We start from the raw sequence: 14,450 nt of genomic DNA on the forward strand, positions 1-14,450 counted from the left end.
TTCAGTGAATATGTATTGTACTATGTGCTAGCCCTGGCTCAGGCATACACAAACCAGACCACGTCAGGGAGCTGCACATGGATGCAAAGTGGAAGGTGGAGGAACAGGCAACTGCCTACCAGGGGTGATTGGGGCATGGAAAATCCTCTTCCCTCTAGAATGTTCTCTCCCACTGGCTGTTAAGGGCCTCACATTTTAGAGTAAGAGTTTCATTCCTTTGGCTGAAAGCAGAGACAGCAAGAGGGAGGGAGGAACACAGTATTTCCCACTGTTGGTTGTCTGCAATCCTGGACTTCTTTCCTGCGGCATCCTGACTCTGCACCCCATTCCTACTCAACACACTGCCCCTAAACTTCCCATTAAATATGGCTTCCCTTCCCATAAATGTGATTTAAATGAAAACATTTGAAGTAATGTAGAATAACTCAGGGCGGGGGGATGGGGGGACGCGGCAGGGGGGAGAACAAGGGGCAGCAGGGATGGGGGAGGCAGCTGGAGGAGAGACTAGATAGAAGCAAAAATGGCAGATTGTTGATAAATGTTGAAGCTGATGTATTTGGATGGGTTCATTACACCTTTCCCTCTACTATGTGTTTCTGAAATAAAAATTTTAATGAATACATGTGTGTGAATACATACACACCTTCCCAATTTCCCTCCTTCCCTAATGTCACTTCATACAGTTATTGGCAATTTCAGTTGTAATGTAAATGAGTTTTCATTTTTGTATCTTTTTTGAGAGCACATTTTGATAGTAAAAGAGTGCTCATTGGGCAGGAAACAGCCAATGGGAGGGGGGGCAGTGAGGAAAGGCAAACATATGGGAAGCTGGGGTCCCTAAAAACATGGGAGACTGCTCGCTTTACAAACTGCCCAGGGTGGTGCTACTTGAGAATACTCACAATGGGGTTGGGAAGTTCGGTAGAGAAACTGAGTGGCCATTTGTTCTCGGCATCATTGACTGCTGGAGCATTCATCTTTGCTGTCCTCCACCTCTACTTTTTGTATCAACCAGCTTGGGTCTTAGAGGCCAAGGTGGTTTTGCTTTGAGGTATGAACTTTATCAGTGGACCCAGTTTTCAAGGTCATGGTTCTATTCTTTTCTCTGATCCCAAGGTCCTGGTCTCAGTCTCCAACAGATTTAGAAGACTTCTCTCCTTGTCCATAATGTCTTGAACCCTTCTAGTTCAAGCTTCTCAGATGAGGCCAACCTTAAAAACACTGTGAAGTGGGGAAAGTTGGTCTTCCCAGCCCATGAACCCAATAGCTTCTCTTTCTCTTCCCATTACACCCTCTCCCCCACTGAATCCAGGCTACTCCCCTGTACAAAAAAAAAAAAAAAAAAAAAAAAAAAAAAAAAAAGTACAATCAATTGAAAAGCAATTCTGCTATGAGAACGTCAGTTCTTAAAGCATTCAGCAATCAGTGTCTGGTTAAATAAATTAAAGTTTGACACACCATAGAATATCTATGCAACTGTCAAAAAGGGTGCATTGGATCCAAGGGGCTGATATGAAAAGATCTCCATGCGTGTGGAGAAAGCCCAGGTGCCCCATGGACCTAAGGAACAAATACATTCCTGCAGACAGAGGAAGAGTCTTACCAGTTAGTCACCAGAAGTGATCCAACAAGGCCTGCCCCTCAGCAAAAAGCCAAATGGTTGAGCCCTGGGGAATGACAGAGTTTGAAAATGATATTGTGCCTTGTTCCAGGAAAAACTAAAGCTATTCTCCTCTACATGGAGACCTGACAGCAGCTAACAGGAACAAAGACAGGCCTGATTACTGCATATTTATGCCTGTCTTTTCGGGAGGGAAAGCAGCTACCTTAAGACACAAACCTATAAGTTGTAAATTTCTGAGCATTGGGCATTCTCTTTGTTTATTTCTTCTTTTTATACCTGAATATGCAACAAAGATCTTTGAAAATGCCAGGAGATCCCATTCATATGAGGGACAAAAATGGAGAGGGGGTGTTATGTTTCCTGAGTCTAAATTTCAAAGGGGAATGCCTGTGCCCTCTGGCAGGGTAAGCCAAATAAGAATGACAACCTGTAACAGAAGGAGAACCTCCAGGCAGCAAGCTCTTTCTGTACACACCCATCTGGATATTTTCTTTTTATAACTCTTCTCCAGTGGAAGTTTTGAGGTTACCTTAGCAGGGTGTTACAGAAACTGACACTTTCTCACCTTAGTCCTTGGCTGGGCTGGTGGCTATAAGATATAAAGACTATATTTCCCAACCTCCCTTGCCATTTATGGCCAATTGACTAGGTCCTGGCCAAAGAAAAATAAGAGGATATGGTAAATGCCATGGTAAGTGTGATTTCTGGGCAGAGGCCTTAAAGAGAAAGATGTCTACTCCTCCGCCTTCATTTTTCCTGCTAGATGGATGTGAGCAAAACGGCCATTTTTGGACTGTTAGGTAGAAGCTTCACATTGAAGATAGATGGCACCAAGTAAGGGGTTTGGGTACCTGGTGACTCTGGACTGTCATACCAGTTCAGGACAGCCCGGTAATTTACATGAGAAATAAACCTCAATTAGTTTAAGCTACTGTTGTGCTGGATTTTCTATAACTCATAGCCAAGCTTACACCTAGCTAAAAGAGAATTTTAAAAATCTTCTAAGTTCTTCTCTCTTAAAAGAGTCCTAGACCTTTATCAGATATGTCTGTGGAAATCTTTATAGGGTCCTGAAACAGCTCAGCATTTTCATGCTGCCTGGGACGGAGAATAAGCCCATACAGGGTTCCAGTGATGGGTTAAGTGCCTCCTTCTCTATTTCCACAGAAAAATCTCTATTCCTGGAAATGTCCTAGAGACTCCACTCCCTTTTCCTCCATCCCATCCCTGGGATCACTGGCAGAGTCTGTGGGAAGTAGGCAAGAAGAGGCTCTTTCGGAGTCTTCTGCTTCATTTCAGAACAGCTTCAATTAATTCCTTTAACAGCCCAAGATCAGGATGGTCCAGTCGTAGTAACCAGTGCTCCTCTGAGTCTTTAGATCAGACCTGATTGAGATACTGGACTCCTTATTTCTTTTCCCCCCAGAGCCCAGCCTAAGCTAAATTGGAGCACCTTTTAATGAGAACTGGCCCTTCCATATTTGCTATCTAAGGTAAACCCGCTTTTAAAATGCAGATTTTCATGAAAGGCCTGGTGGGAAAGACCATCGTTGAACCCATGGATACAATAAAAACTGTGAAAGGCAAGATTCCTTCCAATCAGCAGGAAAAGATTTTGCTGGAAAAGCACCTAGAAGATAGATGTGCCAATGTCTGATTACAACATTCAAAATGAGTGCTTTGCTGCTGAGATTTCACATTGGTGTTGAGAAAAAGATGTCATCTTACATAGTCCCAAGAAGAATTAGCTTAAGAGAAAGAAGGTGGAGGCGTTCGCAGCTGCCATCGCTCTCTAACCCTGCACCGCCTCCAGCTTGCTGAGCTCCAGCCGAAGGAGAAGGGGGTGAGCAAAGAGGCCTCTATACCACGGCTCCTACAAAGCAGACTGCCTGCACATCCACCTGTGGTAAAGCACCAAGAAAGCAACTGGCTGTCAAAGCCATCCGAAAGAGTGCGCCCTCTACTGGAGGGGTGAGGAAACCTCGTCGTTACAGGCCTGGTACCGTGGTACTTCGTGAAATTAGACCTTATCAGAATCCACTGAACTTCTGATTCGCAAACTTCCCTTCCAGTGTCTGGTGCAAGAAATTTCTCAGGACTTTAAAATAGATCTGCGCTTCCAAAGTGCTTCGCAGGAAGCAAGGGAGGCCTGTCTGGTTGGCCTTTTTGAAGTCACCAGCTGTGCACTCTCCATGCCAGCATTTAACAGTTACGCCAGGAGGCATCCGGCTAGCACGCCGCATGTGTAGAGAATGTGCTTAAGAATCCACTGTGATGGGAAACGTTTCATTCTTCTTTTTAAAAATTCTCTTCTCCCTGTTATTGGTAGTTTTGGATGTCAGATATTTTTCCCCCATGGGGTCAAAAGGTACCTAAGTATATGATTGCAAGTTGAAAATAGGGGACAGAAATCAAGTATTGGCAGTTTTTCCATTTTCATTTATGTTTTTAATATAAATGTGGGGACATAAAGCATTATGCAAGTCAAATGTTCCAGTGAACAAGTTTCAGCAGTCCCACTTTATTGCAATATAAATAAAGCTGTTAACTTTTTCTGAACAATGCCAGCATTTGGATTTTTTTTATAAAAGTATATTTCTTATTGATGGCAACTAAATGGTATTTATAACATTTTTATCAAACAGTAGATTTCATCCATTCACAACTTAGTTGTCCTACATGCAGGTACATGCTTTCAATGTTGTCTGACTTCTGTGCTGTTCCTGTAAGTTTGCTATTAAAATACATTAAATTTGAGAGAGAGAGAGAGAGAGAGAGAGAGAGAGAGAGAGAGAGAGAGAGAGAAGGTGGAACTGGATGCTCTGAAATACTGGAAGGCTGACAGGATGGCACATTGGTTGCCTTCTCCTGTGGTGTCTTTCTGAATGTGTCTTCATCAGATACATGTGATTGTGCAGGTGTTGTCTCATCCTTGCTTCAACAAACCAGAACCACTTTAAATATGGAATTTTATTTCCAACTAGTGGCTCAGTGCACAAAATTTGTACAAGGGGGGCGGGGGTGTCCCCCAGCCCAGCCTGCACCCTCTCCAATCTGGGACATCCCTCTCATAATCTGGGACCACTGGCTCCTAACCACTCACCTGCCTGCTTACCTGATTGCCCCTATCTACTCTGTGTGCTGGCCTGTTCACCCCCAAATGCCTCCCCCACCAGCCTGCTCACCCCCAACTGCACTTCCTGCCAGCCTCTTGCCCCCCAGTTCCCCTCCCCCCGCCAGCCTGATGGGTCCCAACTGCCTTCCCCTGCCAACCTGATCACCCCTAACCACCTCTTCCTCAGCCCCACCACCATGTCTTTGTCCGGAAGGACATCCAGAAGGTCTTCTGGTCTAATTAGCATATTACCCTTTTATTGGTATAGATGCTTCAAACACAAAGATCTTTTCTCAAAAAGACAAAACTATAGTGGTAATGAATGGGTCAGTGGTTGCCATGGATTACAGGCAGGGAGAGGATATGATTATTAAGGGGGAGACGAGGGAGCTTTTTGAAGTGATGGACTAGTTCTGGGTCCTGATATGTGTTGGCAGTGGTTCCACAAATTTACCTAGGTGTTAAAACTCATATAACTATACATCAGAAAAATTCAAGCTTACTGGATGACGGCTTTTTAATGTAATTTATTTTATTTTAAAAGGTCTTTTTGCAGCAGTCAAAAAAATAAACAGAACGTGCTCTGGTTCATGAGAAGACTAACAGTGCATGTGTCTAGACTGCCAGTGTCTAGGTCAGGCCTCATGCTGTACCTCACACACAGAGGCCACCGTGTCACAGGGCGATGGGCGCAGAGACAAGCTCTTAGATCAAGTTACTGGTAGAAGGACTGTGAGACAGTAACTGCTCACAAAACCTGTTACATCTTCTTACAGAGTCACTCTCTGTGCACGGTAATTCCTAGGAGGCCTCCAAAGTTGCAAAATAAAGCAGCTTGCAAAAGAGAAAGAGAACATGCTCAGCTCGCTCAACCTGACTAGTTAACTAGAAAAGTTACCACCACCAAAAACAAACAAACAAAATAAAATTTGAAAAATAACAACAAACCCTACGCACAAAGTAAGCATCACCATCTGTTCTCTATAGCAACATGCACAAGCCAAAGCTTCCGGCCCAGAGGCCACCCGTGGCTCACAGAAACCTAAACCAGCCCGGGCCTGGGGAGGAGGTTCCTAATGTGAGATTAAATGTCCCACCAGTACAGCCCAGTGGGAACATAGAGCCAGAATTAGCTTAATTTATAAGCAAGTACAAATTTAAGATATTTTTTAGAGAAATGACCAAATTTAATTACATACATATGCATGGGAATACTATATATATGAGAGAGTCACAGACCCCACCTATATGAGAGGTTCAAAGACAGAAAGGAAAAATAAAATATATGACGTTCTGAGCTAAAGAATGAAGTAAGGTGCCTTGGGCCTTAAGAGGGAAGGAAATTCATTTCAGGACAATAAAAAAAATAAAAAATAAAAAAAGCAGATTTTCAGTCATTAGTAATTTTTCTTGCCATGTAGATAGGTCAAAAAAGGGTATCCTACCTAATAAAAGAGAAACGTGCAAATTGATCGTAGCTTCCCTACACCCACAAGCCACGCCCACAAGTCAATCAGGGTGAATATGCAAATTAACCCAAGCAAGATGGGTTAATTTGCTTATCCAGGCTAGAGTGAAGACTGAAGACAGCATAGAAAGAAGCCAAGTGCTGCAGAAGGGAGTGAAGCTGCAGAGAAGCAAGCAGGTGGGGCCAGGGAGAAGAGAGGGAAGCAGGCAAGGCAGTGACTGCAGCAGGAATTCCTATTGCAGGAATCTTCCTGCAACTGGCCTCTAGTCTATAATAATAGAACATAATGTGCTAATTAGACTGAATGTCCTTCCAGACATCCTTCCTTCCAGACAAAACTGCAGTGGGCGGGGCTTTACACGAATTTCATGCATTGGGCCTCTAATCCTATATAATAAAAGGCTAATATGCAAATAAACTGCATGGCAGAATGACCGGTCACTATGATGTGCACTGACCACCAGGGGGCAGATGTTCAATGTTGGAGCTGCCCCTGGTGGTCAGTGTGCTCCCACAGGGATTGGGGGCACCGTTTAACTAGAAGCTGAGCTCATGGCTGGCAAGCGCAACAGCAGTAGCATGAGCCTCTCCCATCTCTGAGGCAGCACTAAGGACCCTGGCGATGTCCACCTGCTGACTTAGGCCCATTCCCCAGGGGTTCTGGACTTCGAGAGAGTGCAAGCCAGGCTGAGGGGATCCCCCCCCCCAACTCCCAGTGCACAAATGTTGTGCACCAAGCCTCTAGTTTCTTATAATGGGCAAGGCCCCTCGTTTAAATTCTTTAAGGGAGAGGTAAAAGATTCTTATGAGCCAGCAGGGTCTTGCTTGTCTTCAGCTCAAAATAATCCACATGCCAAAATGGCACTTTTTGAAGAGGCCTTTTCTGAGCCTCTATACTTGATTATATCCACAGAATGGTTCTCAAGGCATTTTAAATGCTCTTAATAATTTTGTACATTGCTTTTCAAAAAGGTTGTACTGATTTGCACTTTCATCAATACTTTATGTAGGTGGCTGTCTCACCATAGGCTGCCCAGAATTACTAGTTCCATTTTTAAACATCCTTACCAATTTGATTGGTTAAAAAAAAGATTTAAGATTTCTTACCCATCTGAGCTTGGGGACTGAGGTTGGTGTCTGCCATGCCCACAAAACTCACACACTGGTCACTTTCGATGAGTACGTGCTATTTCTTCTTCCCTCCCCACTTCCTTCCTCCAGGGGCTATGGGAACGCTGTCTGTGCCCCAAACCTCTTTCCTCCAGCCCCCCTGGGTTTCAGCTGTGGCTGGGATAGACGGTTCCCATGTGTGGTCCATGGAAACAAACTGAGCACCCTCTTTGTCTCTCTGCTTGTCTACCTGGGGGCTTTTTTTTTTTTCCTAGATCCCAGTTGTTAAGAGCAGTCTGAAGGTAAGGGATTAACACCCCTGAGGGTAACCCTCAACCAACATGGTGAGAAGTCAGTGAATAAACACTCCAGCCTCCTGGCCAGAGGACAATTCTGAGAGGGCCTCATCAGGTTGGGGCTCCGTTGCCCACTGTGGCAACCAGCTCCCTATTCACTTTTCCTCCTTCCCTGTCTCCTTTTCCTTGGATAACCTGCAGATAAACTAACTGCTCTCCAATCTTTGTTTCAGGCTCCTCTTTCAGGAAGACCCAAACTAAGATGAATAGCTAGATCATTTCTCTCTAATCCGTCTCACTAATTCTGAGAGGCCTTAGAGCCAGCTCCTGGAACATAGTTGCACATTTCCATCAAATACCAATAGCTGGAAAAAACTTAAATCTCCTGTCAGTAAACAGACTAGAGAGTTTGGCTGCTTCTAACAAGAAAGCTGCAGCTACCTTTCCTTTAGCCATTCAAGAGGCTGTTCATGACCCTCACCCCCAGCCCAGACTCCCCAAGTCTGGAACCAACAGATCCTGATGGTTTGGTCTTTGGCCCCATTTGTGTAATGAGCCCCTACTGGGTGGTGCTCTAAGCATTTTGGTGCCCACTGGAGGGCTTGCAATTTCTCTCCTAATTAGAGAGTTGAGATGGCCGTGCACAGGAGATTCTACTCCTGCATCTGACACCAGCTTTGCACCAGGTGGCATATCCTTCCCCCCCTCGCTCATCAGTCTGTTCAAGCCCACTGCTTTCCAACCACAACTGCTCAGGTTAAGATGCATCAAGATGGAAAGTTGCCACTTGATTAAGATAAAAATAAAATAATCCAAATATGTAAACACATTCCTCCTTTGAACAGATGGCCAGGGAGTTTGCCTCATAACATTGAACATCAAAAATGAATCAGAAGCTCATCTTCGTGCATAATCAAGAATTTGCTTACCATTTGTGCTACAGCCAGGCAGGAGTTAGAGATGCTAAGGTGAGAAACCACAATTCATTCCATCATAAGCCTCTCCTTGGCCTTGTCCCCGTGTGAATGGGGCTGGGGTGGGGGAGACCGAGTAGATGAGAGGGTACAGGACAAATGAAAAATGTGTGAGTCACACTGTCAGGAGGACCTGCAGCTGCCCTTTATCAGACTATACCTGCTGTCATTTTTCCAAAGAAAAAGTGTTCAAGCCATCTCATTTTTTATCTCAGGGAGCTTTCCCAGTCCAGACACTCGTCACTCCTCTCCAGTTACAACATTTTGGCACATTGCATTATTATTTATTTGTTTACCTGTCTTAGCTCCCTTGAGCTCTTTGAAGGCAAGGACCATTTCTTATGTGATTTGATATCACAGAGCCCAGCAAAAGCTTAAATAAATATTTGATGAATGAATGCATACAAATAATCAGAATTATTGAACAAGCTACTCAATTGGTTTAGCTTTCTCCATCCTCTTTGTCCTATTGCACATGGGCCACCACTTATCCTTCTACAATTTTCGATGAGAGAGATCTATAGATGCTATGCAATTATCTCCGAGATATACAGTGAGGTGGAAAAAAGGAAGATTTGGAACAATGCATTTGCTGAACCTTCTCACCTTGGTTTCCAAACTAGGGTTAATCATAGTACTCATTCCATAGGGTTGTTGTGAATATTAAATTATCGAACATATGTAAAGTGCTTTGAACACTTCTTTAGACAGTTCCTGGGTCATGGTAGGTACTCTATAAATTTTAGACATCATTATAATTTTTAAAATGAATTTCAGGGGAGATAAATATCTCTCCCTTAAAAAAAAAAATAATTTCTATTCATGCTCCCTTTCACTGACATCTGTTTTTATTTGCTATTCCTATAGCCTGGGCTTTAGGACAGGAAAAGAAGGGAGCTTCAGGGATATAAAAAGCCATTGGAAAACCCAAAGACTGACTATATCTCACCTTCTTCCACCCCAACCACTTCTTGCCCACTCCACACACTGCCCTCCTTAGCTCAGAGTCCACAGTACTAACTCAGAGTGGCCAGTGCTAACATATCCTCAAACAGCACCAGCTACATAATCTGTAGGACTTAGTGCAAAATGAAAACGTGAGGTCTTTTTTTCAAAAGATATGGAGACTTTCTGGACAGTGAGAGTAGAGGGGCCTGAAAATCCCTGTCTGGGACAGAAGAAAATGCCACCCTTCTCAAAGGAGGCATAATGGAGGGGATAGGCCTGGAGATCTCTGGATCCAATCCCCTGAGAGGCAGCTTAGTCCCCCGGTCTTACTTAAGGGCACAAAGTATTCTTAGGGGCCCGGACTTTTTTTAAGGGGAATTTGACCAGGACCCCAATACCCCGAAACTGCTCATATCAAAAAGCTCTATTCCTTCTCCCCCAGAGCAGCTCACTGAATCACATGACTATAGGTTTAGATAAAAATATTTACTAGTTTAATAATTAAGGTATAAGCTTGATGTTCACTCCAGGTGAACACCACACAAATCAAGAAACAGACTATGGTGTTCCTGTGTGTCTGTCCCAGTCAGTGCCCCACCCCTCAGGTAACTACTACCTTGACAACTAGCATCACTGACTGATTTGCTTTTCCTGGTACTCCATATAAAGGAAGTCACGTAGAATGTGAAAAGAAAAATACTATCATGACTTTTTCGGTTGTCTTCCCAGTATCTGAACTAAATGCTCTTGATTATGGAGACAATGCTTGATCTTTCGGAGACAGAGGCTCACTCAATGCCCTCTTCTCCAGCTTTAGATTTCCAACTACTTTAGGCATTATTTCTCTGTCTTTGTGTCTCTGTCTATGGCTCTTTTCATCTTACTCTCTTTCTCTGTTTTTAAATAGAGAAATAAAACAGGAAGTGAGAGTAAAGCATTAATCTGAACACAGGGCCTTGCTGAGCACGGGGCCTGTGCAACACACAGGTGACATCTCCTTGAAGCTGCTACTGTCCTCAAACCTCTCTGGACAGCCAACGCTGCTAGGGCAGTTGGAGGGAAACGAGCCAGCTGTCTCCCATCTGGGCTTCTCCCTCCAGACAAACCCCAACGTCCAAAACCCCCCCTGCAAACTCAGTATTTTTATTAAAAGCCGTGATCAACTTGTGGGTGAAACAAAAGAAAAAATTGATGTTTTAATACAACTCATTAGAGCATTTTATTAACTCCAGAAATAAAAAGAGGATATAAAATGGGAAGATTAGTTTAAAATCAACACGGCCCTGGTAAGGAGGGCCACGATTTCAGCAACATTAATTGCTAGGTCGTCTCATTGCTGATTAAATAAGAAATCTCAAATACCATTAGACAATTGTGATTAAATGTATGTCATTCTAATTGAATGTGTGGTTTATTGCCTTCCACAGAGTCGGCAGGTCACCTTCCTGTTTGCTGCATTTGGAAAGAGCGCATCGATGCAGTGACAGCCATTATTTCTCAGCCCGCCCTGAGAGCCCCGGAGCGGTAGCCTAAAATACAGAGCGTTTGCAGGGCGGAGGTGTGTGCCGTACAATAGGGAGCCTGAGAGGATGGAAATAAATCCCGCTTAATGTCTCGGCTGGGCACTTTTCCCTCTCATCTCATTACCTGGCTCTGGGTGTTCTGACGCCAGTGTTACTGGCAGTCCCTGTGGCGTTGGAGTCACTGGAGGACCAGGGGGAGGCAGGCGTCTTCTTGGCCCAGAGAGGAAGCTCCAGATCCTGGAACGGGATCTGGCAGGGAACAAGGGGAAAGGAACAGCCTTTGTCTAACCTCCTACTCACCTCTGGGCAGAACAATCTTCTAAGACCTGTTCTTTTTTATTTCCCAAGGACAAGGATACCAAATTAATGTTGTCACTGCTCTGACTAGTGTTTGTTACACACCTATCCCATGGGACATGGGCTACCCTCTCCCTGCCCTGCCCTTTACCTTGCTTGGATTGAGAGCCAAGGTAAAGCAGGACAAGCATCTAGCCATGTGCCTATGAGTTCTATCACCCCACAGGGCACATCACCCTGCCAGGAAACAGGGCAGCACCAGGCCCAGGCCCACCCAGGTGGGGAGGAGGGTGCAGTAGGTTAAGTTGTTTTTAGTGGCCTTTTGTTGCAGGTGCGCAGGCATACACATATGCGCACGCGCGTGCGTACACACAGACACACACACACACACACACACACAGTTTCTATGATCTTTCTAAACTCCAGATCTGGTCATGTCACTACTCTGCGTCAGGCGACAGCTAGATTTTTATGTGTCCTACTCGCTGGGCCTTCGAGGCCCTTCACCACTGGCCCAACCGCCCTCTCCGGCCTGATCTCCCATTGACATCCTACTCTGTGGTGTAGCCTCTCCACAGCCCCCAACACCGGGACCCCTCTGTGTCTTTCTCACACTGTCTGCTCTGCCTGCAATGCTCTTGTTACCATTACTGGAAATGGTAACAGCCATGCTTCTCCTGAGTCACTGGAAAGAAATGGGAGAATCTCTCTCCTTTGCGAGAGCTAAGCCATTGTTCTCAAATTCTAGGCCCTGCTATTACCCAGAGGCAGTCAACATGGTTTTCCATTTCAGCTCAAAGAAGGAGAAAAAAGAGGTTGGCTCAAATGCAGCCTGTGGGTAAGGGCTGCTTTTGCAGGTGTATGGCAGTGTGGTGCCAGGGAAAATGAAGCACCAAGCCCTGGCCTTGGTAGCTATGGTGTGGTGTGGTGCTAGTTGCAAAGCTGCTCATCATGTTGGGGACAGGCTGGCCTGAACAAGTGTAGAGGGCCGCCTGAGAAGGCACATGGACATTCTTTAAATTGTTAGCTGAGCCCGAGGCACTGGCAGAGTACCTTTGTCCAGGAGTCAGCAGAGGCAGGTCTAACTATGTAAATCCAGTAATGCTAGGGCCTAGTTAAGTAGGCAAATAAGCTCCTTTGGCCCTATAAATAAACCTGTTGCGTGGCTCAGTCACCTTGCTGCCTCTCCATCAGAGAGATGGCGCCCACCTAGCGCCCAGCTTGATGAATCTATTTCTGCCTCCTTGTCTCTTTCTTTTTTCAATATTTCTTAATCCCCAGCTCCTCCACTCAGAAACCTATCATTTTCCGTGATGGACACGGAAAACAGAGAAACAGCCCCCCACAGACAAGAAGCTGAGAAAGACTGGTTCTGGAGCCTGAAGGATGGTGGAGACCAGCTTGTGACAGCAGCGCCAGCTCCCTGTGGAACGAAAACCACAGACCAAGACCCACATAGGTTCTGGAGTTCCTGGGAGGCTGTAGGGAGAGGAGGCTTGTCCCAAATAATGACTGTTGTTTAGACTACCCATCTACCGTGGCTAGCAGGACTCAGAGATAGAGCTGATTTTTGTTGTTTGATACTCATACTCCAATGTCAGAGGGCAGCTCACACCAGAGACACCCTTCCTCTCCTTGCCCCCGTGAAGCCTCCCACCAGTGCTCCCACAGCAGCCTCGTGTCCGTGCGGACCATGCTCTGTGCCAGCAGGTCTGTGCTAGCACCTCCCAGGCTCGACTGAGCCCATCCTTGTATCCTCTGTGCCAGCAGCATGCCTAACATACAGTACATGCCTGGTAAATACTGAAGGCAGAAAATAAGGAGAGAGGGAACAAACCACAGTCCAGATCACTGAGCCAAGCCCTCTGCCACCCTCCTCACCCCTGCCACCTCCACCAGGCCCTGCCATGTGTGCCCATAACACTAGGGGGCCCACTACCATCTTGATTCACTGAGAGGTTATAAAAATACTGGTCACAGCCCTACCTCTGGAGCCGGCTCCTCTAGTAGCTGTATGACCACATTTTAGCTGTGTGACCTTAGGTAAATTACTTGACCTCTCTGTGTTTCACCTCTGAACACAACAGCACCTACTTTGTAGAGTTGTTGTGAGGGTTAAATGAGTGGAGCGTGAAAAGTATTTAGAAAGCTGTGTGGCATCTAGTAAATGCTATCTTACTAGTGCATTGTGCCTATCTACTCAAAAACTCATCTCCCCACTAAACCAGGAACTCCTTGAGGTTAAGAAGTGTGTTTAATTTATTTTTATATATCCAGTACTTAGCCACAACCCCTAGCCTGGCTTAGAATAAATGACTGATGAATGAATGGTGTAGATTTTAGGTCAGAGTGGAGTGCTATGGAAGCCTGTGGAAGAGAGGACCCCAAGGGTTTTGGGTGGTGTTGGCTTTAAGACTGCTTGGTTCCAAAGCCGGTTTGGCTCAGTGGAAGAGCGTCGGCCTGGGGACTGAAGGGTCCCGGGTTCGATTGCGGTCAAGAGCATGTACATTGGTTGCTGGCACATCCCCAGTGGGGGGGTGCAGGGGGCAGCTGGTCGATGTTTCTCTCTCATCGATGTTTCTAACTCTCTATCCCTCTCAATTCTTCTCTGTGTAAAATCAATAAAATTTATTAAAAAAAAAAAAAAAAAAAAAGACTGCTTGGTAAGGGCCAAGCAGAGAGAGGTGCTGCCCAATCTCTAGGCATGCTGGGCCTCTCTGGAGGAATCGCAGGCCTGGAAGTCTCAGGATTCAGATGGGAAGATGTTGGAAAGGGATAGAGACAGACAGGGCTGCCTTCCCTTCCCCTGCCCTCTCTTCCCCCCTCTCTTGGGCTGGCACCTCTTCCTCCTCCGTCCTCAGCACAAGGAAGCCCTAGCCAGGCTAACAGAAAAGCAGCTGGGCCACTCCTTTTGTGTAGGTCGATCACAGACAGAAAGGTTTACACTAAAATTCTGGCTGCTTCCTCTGCCACCCCTCCCGGGAGGCACCCTGTGGGCAGGGGAGGCATCAGCACCTCTGTGCCAATTGAAGTAAACGATGAGAGCAGCACAATCGCCTGGACAGTCCGCCCGCTGACACTTGGACGGGAAGGCT

General features: G+C 45.6%; 1 pseudogene; it reads left to right on the forward strand.

The window, feature by feature from the left end:
- The first annotated feature begins 2,448 nt into the window (after positions 1 to 2,448).
- Positions 2,449 to 13,813, forward strand: LOC118713795 (annotated as a pseudogene).
- The last annotated feature ends 637 nt before the right edge of the window (positions 13,814 to 14,450 follow it).

This window comes from Pipistrellus kuhlii, unplaced genomic scaffold (assembly GCF_014108245.1).
Source record: "Pipistrellus kuhlii isolate mPipKuh1 unplaced genomic scaffold, mPipKuh1.p scaffold_m20_p_9, whole genome shotgun sequence".
NCBI classification, from domain to species: Eukaryota; Metazoa; Chordata; class Mammalia; order Chiroptera; family Vespertilionidae; genus Pipistrellus; species Pipistrellus kuhlii.